A 9,453-nucleotide genomic window follows, 5' to 3' on the forward strand; every position below is an offset into this window, starting at 1 on the left:
GTGTCCACTTGGCTGGGGCACAGTGCCCAGATATTTGCTCAAACATTATTCCAGATGTTTCTGTGAGGGTGTTTTTCAGGTGAGATTAATATTTAAATGGGTGGACTTTGAGTAACACAGACTACCATTCATAGTGTGGGTGGGCCTCATCCAATCAGTCAAAGGCCTCAGTTGAACAAAAGACTGAGCTTCCCCAAACAAGAGAGAATTTTGCCAGCAGATGACCTTTGAACTTGAAGTGCAGCACTGGGTCTTCCCTGAGTCTCCAGCCTGCCAGCCCACCCTGTAGATTTTGAACTTGCCAGTCCCCATAACATGAGCCGATAAATTTCTCTTTCTGTATATATATACATATCCTATTGGTTCTGTTTCCCTGGAGAACTCTGGCTGATAGAGGAGGTCATTAGGTCTCCTGGTCTCATCTGGTTTGGAAAGGGAAGAGAAGGAAGCTGATATGGACTATGTTAATGAGTAGGTTTCTGCAGGGGAGTTGGGGGCTCAGTCAGATGGGAACTCCAGGAGAGTTTAAAACAAGCCTCAGAGTTGTTCCAACTGCCTGGGGAGATGGCTGGGGTATTAACCCTCTGGCTTCTATGCCATTGGCAGAGGGCTGTTCTGGGAGCATTAACTCTCTGGCACCTGCTTGCAGCAAAAAACCCTTGACACCCAAACTAGAAACTGTGACCGCCAAGAAACATGGCAGACCACGGAGAGCTCCATACCATGTTAGGTCTATAGATCATTATGCTTAAAAAACCTTTGTCCTTCAAAATGACAGACTTACATATTTGGTGGTGGTGGTTGTTGGTGGGATCCACAGTTCAGGAATGCAAGGAATATATCACAGGTTCTATCTTTATGATAGGAATGATTCCACTTTGTCACTTTGCCATAGCTTGGTTGTGCCTTGGTTTGACATGGTGGTCGGTGTGTTTTGGATGTGAGTGAGTGGGATGGAGAGACAGATGGAACCTGTTGATGGTTCATCCACATGCCTGGCACGTGTGGGGATCAGAGAAGAGTTAAACCCAGTGTTGTTTGTATCTGGAGACACTGGGTGCATGTCTTGAAGGATATAATCCTTGGCTGAGGGTGGTACTTAGTTTTTTCTCTGTAGGCAAACTCTATTTTCATGTTAATTTCCAAATACCTGCAAGGAAGTGAACTCAGGCTTTTTGGTCTTCCAAACTGACTCTGTTTCTTAGTCATGTGTTACTAGCGGAGGCTCTTGATCCCTTCTCCAAGCCGGAACCCTGGGGCCAGCTCTCTTCCCTGCTGCTTTTCTAGCCAATTGGTCATAGCATCCCATTTTTTCTTCCTCTGAAGACTCTCTCCAACCTTAGAACCTTGACTGTTGTTACTATTTGAGAGGAAGATGTGCTTGCTAGCCCACATTTTACATTAAAAAAATTTCTTTGCTTGTAGCTCAGATGTTTTAGGGGTCTACCATGCAGAAGGTAGGCCGTTTGCCTGCCGGCATCTCTGGAGTAATGGCTCTCTTGTGCCTACCTGGGAAACATTTGAAACGGATCATACGTAATAGTGGGTAAAATGCACCCAGAGTAATCATTTCACATGTTTAATAACCGATGTGCAGACAGGGCTGCCAATCTCTGCTCCGACAAGCTCCGAAGGGTGCCATGTTTTCCTAATCTTGCGGGCTGGGGGAACGAGCCCTTTCAAGCTCAAAGTGGTTTGGGTGTTCTAATGGCCCTTGCTTGCCTTTTGTAAAAACCCGTGTGTCTGTGGGGCTCGTGTGCCTCTACTCACAAGGTGACAGCGGTGATCAGAAACATAATTTTCAGGGCGCCTGGGTGGCTCAGTTGGTTAAGCGACTGCCTTCGGCTCAGGTCATGATCCCGGAGTCCCGGGATCGAGCCCCGCATCGGGCTCCCTGCTCGGCGGGGAGTCTGCTTCTCCCTCTGACCCTCCCCCCTCTCATGTGCTCTCTCTCTCAAATAAATAAATAAAAAATCTTTAAAAAAAAAAGAAACCTAATTTTCAATATTTATGATTGAAAATGTAATTTAGAAATGAAAGAAAGGGTCCTTGTCCTCCTTAGCTTGAAGTGAAATCATTGTTTTGAGACGTGTTCTCTATGCTGTTAATCTGGCCAGTGTAATTTACCACACCATGGCTGAATTGTAGGTCTGGTGCTCTATCCATCAAATAAGACTTATTTGTGCAAAATGCATATGAATTAGTAGGTATTGTGTGGTGCCGTGGCGACTTGATTTCAGAAATCTGGAGAAGGCTCCATGGGAGGGAGTTTAGTGGACTAAACCCAAGACAGTTCATCAAGGGGTCGACAGGTTAGTGGACCATAAGTGGGGCTCACATACCAGGTCTTCAGGTCCTTCTCCCACCTGCCTGTGACGCATGGCTGCCACTAGCCTGTTCAGAATTGATCAAAGGATGGCGGCAAACCTAAAGGAGAAAACCTATGGCATGCCGAGGGGTGCCGTTTGGACGGTGCTCTGTGTGTGTTTAGCTTTTTATTCTGAAATAATTTAAGTTTCACAAAAAGCTGTAAAAAATAGCACCGAGAGTCCCCGTGTATTCTGACTCCAGCTTCCCCCAGTGAGGATATCTTATGTGACCACAGTACATTGTCAGAAGCAGGAACTACCATGGCACACCACCATCGATCTTATTTGAGTTACCTGTGTGGATTCTTACACTGGATTGGTTGTCAGCATGTCCCACCTGGATGACGTCCCACGGAAGTCAGATTTGTTCACACCGAGCCTGTGTTCCGCAGGGAAACAACCAGCGAGAGCTGAGTCACAGCGACCCTTCCTGGAGGGGCACGTGCTCCCTACTTTGCTGGCTTACCACTGTGGCATATACACCACTCCATTTGAGTTTGTGACCCCCGTAAGAATTGCTACAAGCCCTCCAGCAGTGGAATAGAGTTGGAGGCAGACACACCCTGTCACATTTCTCCTGTGGTGGGGTTTAATCCACAAGCAAAATAGGCATTGGATTTTCGGTTCCAAGGACACTTTCCTGTCTTTCCAAGGGCAGGGAAGGTGGAGGATTGGATGGAGGTGCCTCTGTCATCCTTGTGCAGGGGCCATGCTAACCTTCTCTGTATCGTTCCAATTTTAGTATATGTGCTGCTGAAGCGAGCACAGATGGAGGTGCCTCTGAAATGCTGTCCCTGGAGAGGTGTCAACACAGCAGGGATAATTTTCTCCTCCCCAAACTCAATTCAGCCAACACCTATGGATGCCCGTGGTGTACCAGGGGCAGTGGTAGGTGCTGGTGTTGTCACGGATGAATAGGGCACCGCCACTGTCTTGGAGGGGCTCTCGGTGCTCTAGGAAAGTGCCACCTCCATCACGAATTAGACTAACAGCAGGGTGCAGTGGGTGCTTTTTGACCAGGACGTGAGGAATACTGCCCCACATCAGAGGCTGGGGCCCTGTGTCCAGCCAGCGCTTGGAATGCACACACCATTTGTACCGCAAAGATGGGCAACAAAAGCAGCAGGTGTTTCCTAGCAAGCTGTGGGGAGAAGAGGCTGGGTGGACATGGTGGTAGAAGTGGAGAAGGAAATGAAATGAGCATCTGCAAAGCATGACAAACAGAATTTCCTTAGGAGTGCCCCCTTCTCTGCAGAGCTGCTGTTCCTCCCTGGCCTCACGGTGTTAGAGGATTAGTTCTGGATTCTCTTAGTAATTAATAGCATTTAAGTTCCAGGGCAGTCAGTTTTGATTAAGCAAACATTAAATAAATCCGATCTGCAAACACTTACTCTCCAAGCACTACTTGGGGAAAGAGGCGGCTGGATGGACAGAAGGATGCATCCTCATTGGATTGCCGGCCACCTCCGAGTAGTTACAGCTGGATCAATACGGCTCCTCGAGCTATAATAAAATGGCTTCGACATGCTCATCTGTGGCTGAGAACACAGTATACACATTGATTTCCTGGCCTGATATAACCCATTTACCTATTCAGCTACTCTGTTCAGGAAGGTGGAGGGGTCCCAAGGCCCAAGGGAGCAATGATGCCTGTAAGTAGGTTAGCAGATGCTTGGAAAATGTCTTAATCTGCTGCACGGCTCCTTCTCAAGGAAGACGTGTTTCCTTGAAAAGAAAAGGCCTCCTTAGAATTTTATTGGCATCATCTGGGGAAACATTGGGAGTTGGGGCATCACCTTTCCTGCTCATCAGGATGGGCCCTTCTCATCATTTAAAATGTTGGTTGTCGAACAATTGCCTTCACTTTGTGGGATGTCAGGGGCACACACACAAGCTCATTCCAGGCACGCCTCCGACTCTGACTTAGGTCAATTTGGTGCACCTCCTAGAAGGTGCACAAGGATTGCTCAGACAGGAACTATGTCTTCCTGTGTCTATTTTTTTTTATTTTTTATTTTTTTTATTAAAGATTTTTATTTATTTATTTGACAGAGAGAGATAACGAGAGCAGGAACACAAGTGGGGGGAGTGGGAGAGGGAGAAGCAGGCTTCCTGCCGAGCAGGGAGCCCGATGTGGGACTCGATCCCAGGACCCTGGGATCACGACCTGAGCCGAAGGCAGATGCTTAACGACTGAGCCACCCAGGCGCCTGTCTATTTTTGCTTTCCAGTATGATTTTTAAAAGAAATAGAGGCGGCTTAATATAAATTAGTGAGACGGCGTGGTATATCACATCTAGTAGTCATTGCAGGTTTGTTAAATAAGGAGACTTATACTTTAAAAACCAATCATTGGGCTCCTATAAATAGTCCTATTATCCGTAACACTCAATAAAACAAAGCTGTTATTGTCAGAAGCATTTTTAGACATTTAGGAATATGCCTGCTTTTCTTTTTTTTAAGATTTATTTATTTATTTGAGAGAGAGCGGGTAAGCACGAGCAGGGGGAGGGACAGAGGGAGAGGGAAAGAGAGAGAATCTCAAGTAGACTCTCCTCTGAGCACAGAACCTGACACAGGGCTCGATCCCAGGTCCCTCAGATCATGACCTGAGCTGAAATCAAAAGTCAGGCACTCAAACAACAGAGCCACCCAGATGCCCCAGAAATATGCCTGCTTTTAAGTGGACGCCTTTGGACTGGTATGATTTTATGCTTTGAAAGTGTTCAGGTGGGTTTCAGAATGATCAGAAGTCATTCTGAGCCTCATGTGGTAGTCAAGTCGGTTTGGTCACTTTTAGTAAGAAACTATTTTCTGGAGAAGAGGACGAGGTGGTCTGTGGTCCGGAGTGTTTTCCTTTTGTCTGTCCCAGAGTCTGGCAAGTGTTGTAGGATTTCCACTTAGCCAAACTGGCTGATGTTTAAGGCCCGAGGGTAGACGAGGAGGCTCAGTCATTGTGCCAAAGATTCAATCCCTGGGATCCCCATTTGGGATTTTGTGTAGGTCTCCTGAGTGTTGGGAGTGAACATGAAGATTCTGCTTAGGAAGTGGAACTTAGTGTAAGAGCATTGTAGAAAAATCACAGCTAAAAAAAAAAAATCATTGCTGGCTACTATTTCCTTCAAAACCACACTCCCCTTGAGAGATCAAAACAAATGTCAAGTTTGCCCCATTTCCATTCCTCACCTGAGATCCTGAGCAATCTTTGAGGCTGTTTTCCTTGTGCTCACGCTTCCTTTTTGAGTCTGTTTCTTCATCTAAGCAGAACCCTGCACTTCGCCACTTCAAGATTTGGAGGTGACTTCAGGGTCATCCTGGACATGTTCTTGCTTCTGCTTTGGCCTCATGCTAAAGCTCTTGACCAAAATCCAGCCCTAGAAGGTTCTTGAATGTGCTGGACATCTGCAGTTCTTGTTTAGCTCATCGTTTCCAAACTGTGTTCAGGGAATCTTGATCAGTTGTGAGATACTCACGAACTTCAACCTGTTACAGCTGGGGAGAAGGAGAGACCAGGTCAACTTTCTTTACCTCTCTTAACTGACCAGGTAAGTTTTCATTCCTTCTGTGAAGCACCTGTGAATATCCCGATTGTTCCCTGGAATAGAGCTTGGGAAATGGTGACTTTAAGTTGATGTAGAACTTATTCTTTGTCCTAATGATGAGGCTGATCATGTGTGGATTTGCATGGATAAACTCCTTGAATCCTCACAAAAATCCTAGGAGGCAGGGGCCATCCCTTGTCACAATGAGGGAAGTGGGACTTGCAGAGGTTGGTAATGTGCCCAAGGTCACACAGCAAGGGCACGGTAGAGCCAGGGTTTTGTCCCCCGGGAGGTCTGTTGCAGAGCCCAAGCACATGGCCACCATGCTTTTCTGCCTCCAAATGAGCTATCCCAGCTTATTTTCACATGGCCCTACCACCTAGATTCTGCTTAATGGGCTCGGGATGTGAGGTTGAATGGCTGACTTAGGAATGCTATTAAAACATGTCCCCAACACCATGATTCTCCTTCGCTTCTAGAGGCCACCCAAGATATACTGAGTGTCTTCTTTCGCTGTGTGCATTTGTTCACATTCTCAGAAATAGCCAGGCCAAGTGAGGACACATGCATGCTGCAGCAGAGACTTCACATCGTCGTGGCCCCACCGTCCTGCCATTGTCCATGGCTGTTTAGCTTTGCCCCCAGGGACAGAGGTAGTGAGTGTGAAGGTTGTGTGGTGGCATCATCCTTACACCAATTCTTTTAATCTCTTAAATGATTATAGTGCCTGTTAGATGTTAACTCTGGCTTTTGATGTGGCATCCTTTTTATTAGGCTCTATAGAAAGCAGCTTTTAATATCAGTGTGTGTCTTACATATATGTTCCGAGAGCACATTATGTTAGAAGGTGCTGGAAAGGAAAAAGATGCAAGCGATCTTAAATGCGTCCAAGTGCCTTTATGAGATGCAATCAACCATGTCTTAATTCCCTCTATCCATCATTAGTTGAGTGGTGAAAATATATGTAAAAGAGAATGGAACCTGGGTAGTAAGGTAGTGAAGAGGTTTTATAAATTAGATTATTTGAGTATATGATTCCTCAGACAGAAGGATATTGTCCAAAGGGCTCTTTAATTATTATTCACTTACTTTGGTGCACGAGAGGATATTGTCAGGGCCACAAGAGCACTTCATAGCAGTTCAGTTGAAAGGATGACTGTCAGACCTAGGGCTGTGTCAACACTGGGTGCAGTAGGTGCAAGGCAAGGCGTTTCTGCACTCAGTGCTGGTCCGGTGCTTTTGAAGGGAAGAGCTGTTTGCTGATGTGGGTACTTTGGTCAGTTCCCATTAAAGTTTGGGTGACGGTCCTGGGCATTCTCCCTCTGCAGGTGGCTGAGCTGCCCCCAGGCCTCTTCTTTAAGGGCATGTGCTCTGGCCAAGTGAGCTACATAACCATCTCTACCTAACATGTAGCCTGAAAGAGCCCAGTCATCTGAGACAATTTGCCACTTTTAAAAACGTACGAGTTCTAACATTAAAACCAAGAGAAAACAGTAACAAACAAGAACAACCTGATTTCTAGTCCTTAGGTTCCTGCAGCAGATGACTTTACTGCTTCTGTTTGCTTAAATGCAAATGTTTTGGTGACCCAGTGCCATGCTGGGGTGCCTGGGCTCCCTTACCTGGGAATATTTTAGGAATGTGCCCACTTTTTCTGGTGAGTCTCCAGAATGATGAAGGTAATTGTGTTCTGAAGGAAAGCTGAGCTCGGAAGTTTTCTCAAAGGGGCGGCGGGAGACAAGACCGTTGCAGTTTCATGAAGAGAGAGAGTGATGAAGTTTCTGAGAGCTGGTTTTTAGATGATCTAGACTCACTGTATGGTTGTAATAATTACCCAGTGGCACCCTTCCACCAGTGCCTTGGAGTGGAGGACTTGAGCAGAGGTCTTCAGTACCCATGCCCGAGAGGGATGGGTGGGCATGCACAGCCTCGGTCACCCATGCCTGGAAGGTGTACTAATGTGGTGGAGGCTTAGCTGTGTCCTTGCACCTTGGAGGTGTCTCTGACAGCAGTCTTTGTTCACCTTCTGGTGTTAATAGTGATATAGAATTAAAATAAAAAAAAATCTCGAGGCACCTAGAGGATGTAATGCTAAGTGAAATAAGTCAGTCGGAGAAAGACAAATACCATATGATTTCACTCATAGGTGGAGTTTAAGAAACAAAACAAATGACCAAACAAAGACAAAAAGAGACAAAAAATCAGACTTCTAAATACAGAGAACAGGGGCACCTGGGTGGCTCAGTCGGTTGGGCGGCTGCCTTTGGCTCAGGTCATGATCCCGGGGTCCTGGGATCGAGCCCCGCATCGGGCTCCCTGCTCAGTGGAGAGCCTGCTTCTCCCTTTCCCTCTGCCTGCCGCTCTGCCTACTTGTGCTCTCTAACTCTCTGTCAAATAAATAAATAAAAAAAAAAATAAATAAATACAGAGAACAAACTGGTGGTTGCCAGAGGGGAGGTGGGGGGAGGGCATGGGTGAAATAGTTGAACGGGCTTAAGAGTGCACTTGTTGTGAGGGGCTCTGAGTCATGTGCAGAATGCTTGCATCACTATATTGTACACCTGAAAATGTTAATTGATACTTTAATAATAAAAAAAAATCTGATCAGTGGCCAAAAAATAGGAACAATGGAATACCTGAGATTTTACTTATTTTAACTAAAGTGCCTCCACACCATCTTTGTTCCAGATTTTTAGCTGCCAAGTTGACTGACCCCACCCACAGGGGTGTGCACATTTTCATTTATGGAAATCCTCACTGCACTCCCCACTGGCTTTCTGTGTGGGGGCCCGGGGGGCTCCAGTGGAGGTCTCCATGTTTGCTTCTTGCCTGAGTATGGTGATTGGGACAAAGAATCATCTCTTTGATGAACCATCTTTTTTAGCCAGACAGATGAGGTGCTGATGGATTTTACTTATTAACAAGGATGGTCCCTACCGACATATGGGGTAGATGGGTATTGGATGAGGTGGGGCAGGAAACAACATCCACCTTCCTTATCCCGTCTTGCCCCCACAGGTTCTCTGTTGATGTTCTGTGATTCTCAGCCTCTCATTAAAAAATCAACATTGTTTTACTCCATGTTCATAACTAATACATGCTCACTGTGAAAAATTTAGAACACGCACATAAATAAAATTATAAAATTAAAATCATCTGTAATCTCAGCACTCAGAGATGGGAACTCAACCTTTGAAATACGTCATTCCATTGTTTCCTATGCATAGACATAAATACATATCCATGTATAGACTTCTGTCTAGAAATGGATCACAGTTTATATTCAGTTTTTAAATGTGGACTTTTGGGGCGCCTGGGTGGCTCAGTCGGTTAAGCATCTGCCTTCGCTTCAGGTCATGATCCCAGGGTCCTGGGATCGAGCCCCACAACAGGCTCTCTGCTCAACAGGGAGCCTGCTTCTCCCTCTCCCTCTGCCTACCTCTCTCTGTCTGTCAAATAAATAAAATTAAAAAGATAAAATGTGGACTTTTCATTTAATATATCAATGGCTTCCCTCACCATGCTCAAATACTTCTAAATAT

The 9,453-nt window shown here is 45.9% G+C and overlaps 1 non-coding gene across 1 annotated transcript; it reads right to left on the minus strand.

Annotated features, from left to right (window-relative positions):
* Window positions 1-3,028: 3,028 nt before the first annotated feature.
* Window positions 3,029-3,135, minus strand: LOC118022926. The gene has a single exon (XR_004682601.1). It is a non-coding gene; the product is annotated as a U6 spliceosomal RNA (small nuclear RNA).
* Window positions 3,136-9,453: the final 6,318 nt, after the last annotated feature.

The sequence above is a fragment of the Mirounga leonina genome, unplaced genomic scaffold (genome assembly GCF_011800145.1).
Source record: "Mirounga leonina isolate KUSES-001 unplaced genomic scaffold, KU_Mleo_1.0 Mir_177, whole genome shotgun sequence".
NCBI classification, from domain to species: Eukaryota; Metazoa; Chordata; class Mammalia; order Carnivora; family Phocidae; genus Mirounga; species Mirounga leonina.